Source organism: Pteropus alecto, unplaced genomic scaffold (genome assembly GCF_000325575.1).
Source record: "Pteropus alecto unplaced genomic scaffold, ASM32557v1 scaffold38, whole genome shotgun sequence".
NCBI lineage: Eukaryota > Metazoa > Chordata > Mammalia > Chiroptera > Pteropodidae > Pteropus > Pteropus alecto.
The window spans coordinates 2298240-2301439 of NW_006442512.1; positions in this window are offsets into that span (position 1 = coordinate 2298240).

Sequence of the window (3200 nt, forward strand, 5' to 3'; positions counted from 1 at the left end):
GATAAAATGGAATATTACTCAGCCATAAGAAGAGATGAACTACTGCCATTTGCGACAACATGGATGGACCTCAAGATAATCATGCTAAGCGAAATAAGCCAGAAAAAGTTGAAAACCACAAGATATCACTTATGTGTGGGATATAAACCTAAAATCAACAAACGAACAGGACAAACAAACAGAGACTCATGGACATGGACAATAGACTGGTGGTTACCAGAGGGGAGGGGGAAGCGGGGAGATAGACACGGTAAAGGGGGTCAAATATATGGTGACAGAAAGAAATCTAACTGTGGGAGGGGAGCACAAAATGCAATATATACATGCCTTCTTTTTAAATTGTATGCCTAAAATTTACTGGATTTTGTTAACCAATGTCACTCCCCCAAAAAAGTAATAAATAAATAAAAAAGAAGAATCTTGAGTTGCTCAAAAAAAAAAAAAAAGAATAAATTACTGCTTTGTACACACACACACTCACACACACACAATAAATAAATAAGACAGACAAGCCAATTAAAAAATGGGCAAAGAATTTAAACAGATACTTCATCAATGATGAGATATGGTGGAAAATATATACATGAATATATGCTTTACATTTAGTCACCAGAGAAATGAAAATTAAAATCACAACGAAACATTACTATATACTTACTAGAATCGCTTTAAAAAAAAATGAAGTGCTGACAATAGCCATTTTGTGGAGCAATAGCCACTGCAGAAAAACAGTTTGGCAGTTTTTGTACAGTTAAACATACCCTCATATGACTCAGTAACCTCATTCCTAGATGTATACCCAAGAAAAATGAAAACATAGGTCCATTTGAAGACCTGTAGGTGGATATTTACAGTAGTTTTTTTCATAGCGGCCCCAAACTGGAAACAACTCAAATGTTTATTCTCTGTTGTATAGAAAAATAAATCGTGGTCCACACAATGGAATATTCCTTCGTAATAAAAAGGAACAAGCTATTAATACACACAACAACGTGGATGAGTTTCAAAAGAAAAGCATCATGTTAAGTGAAAGAAGACAGACTCAAAAGGCCACATACTATGTGATTCCATTTATATGAGATGCTGAAAAAGGCAAAACTAGGGACAGAAAGCAGGTTAGTGGTTGCCAGGGGCTGGGGATGGGAATGGAAAAATGACTACAATGAGGCATGAGAGAACTTTTAAGGGTGATGAAAATATTTTCATCTTGATCGTGGATTCTTTTCTACAACTGCATGTAATTGTCAAAACTCATCAAACTGTATACCTACAATGAGTGAATCTCACTGTATGCAAATTATTCCTTAATATACTCGAATTATATTTAAAAAGTTAAAGAGACAATAGCTGTGAGTCAAATGAGACAGAAACAGGGTCCTGCACCTCCAGGTTCAGTGATAGTCTACTTCCTGGCGGAGCAGTTCTGTGGCTGCTGGGACCCCGGACAGAGGCCAAGGCCGCTCTCTCTTGTCTGACATGGATGCACTGCCAGCTGGATCAAGTCCTTTGGGCCCAGGATTTGATTGCCATGTCACTACAGGCAAGCATCGTCCCCTAGTTTAGGGGGAGTTTGCACACTGATACAGCGAAGAAGGAATTGGTTATTTAGTCTGATGTTACCCAGCTGAGCTTGGAGAAGGCAGAGAACATAACCTATTTAAAAAGAAACACACAAACACTTAAGAACTTCTAAAGAAGGAAAAGAAATGACAAATTATCAGTCCAACAGGGTCATTCTAGCTGACTACAAGTTTCCAGCAAGCAGCAGAAATTCAAGCTGTAGCGTTTTTGTATTTTTGCAAGCTTTGCACTCCCGCTCTCTTTTACTGTCTCTGCTTCCTAAGAGGAGCACTTAGGGTGGTACAGAGTGAATGCTGTGTCCAAATGGCCTGGACCTTGATATCAGGCTCCAGTTTTGCCGTAGCACAGATCTGGGGTATGGGAAAGCATCCCAACCACTGGGGGGTGGACAGTTGTGGGCAATTGGCTGCATTAGACAACATCGTAAAACAGGATTTCTTTTGCTGGCCTTTTATCTGGGATAATTGTATCCATTGCCAAGAGTAAAACTGATCTGTGCTTATCATGAAGGTGAGTGGGGTAGGATGGCTATCTTTGTCAGATCTGGGTAGCAGGACTATGATAGCTTCATAAAATCCATTCTGGAGCATAAAATCAATCCATCATTCCCCCCGCCCCCCATGCTCTGAAGAATTTAAATAATGTAGAAATGATCTGTGTCTCGGTTCGAAAGAACTCATGCTCAAACTCTCTACACTTGGTATTTTTTCCAGAGATGACAACTTTTAAACTTTTCTTCTGTGATTGTTGGTCTTTCACTCATTGAATCACTTTTGACAATCTACAGATATATTCCTAGAATATTATTATTTAATGTTGAAACACTAATTCATAAACATGGAGTTGTATATACTATTCTCTTAAATTTCAAAATTCACCTCTGTAGCTGTGTCGATATTCCCTTTCTCACCTCACATTTTGTATTTTTGTTTTTCTTGACTAGACTCGTTGATGGTTGGTCTATTTAATTTGCCCCTCCCTTCCTCTGCCCATAAAGAACAGTCTAAGTATGAATCACGCTTCTTCTAGGAGGAATTCTGTTTCCCCGCGCCCAGTCTGTGTTTGAGCTACTGTTTCCAGGAGTCATGATTCCAGAGAGCTATGGAGGAAGGAGATGAAGGTGTGAATAGTGCTCTGGTTCTGTTTAGTCTTTTTGTTTAGTCTCAGATGCCTTTGAGGACCTGATAGAAGCGACACCCCTATCTCCAGAAATGTGCCTGCATTGAATCCTGGCTCTCCCATTTATTAGCTGAGGGAATGGAGCAAGTCTCAAACCTCTCTATTCCTCAGCTTCCCCATCTACAAAATGAGAATGGTAACAGTGCCTCCCTCATAGAGTCGTCGTGAGGATTAAGTGGGTTAAACTTTGTAGAGCATTTAGGGCAGAGCCGGGCACACGGCTAAGTGTTGAAGAAGTTAGCTGTCGTCATCATCATTATCGATATTCTTCCGCTGGTTTTTTTTCTACCCGCTACTCCCAGGAGGTACTTGTGCTTCTGTGAACCTAGGCATACAGCGTGATGGAAGGTTGCCCCCAAAAGAAAGAGCAAAAGAGTGAGTAGTTAATGAAGGTGTGATGGAAGCAAGTAGAGGAAGGAGTTTGGGAGAGCTGGGGAGAC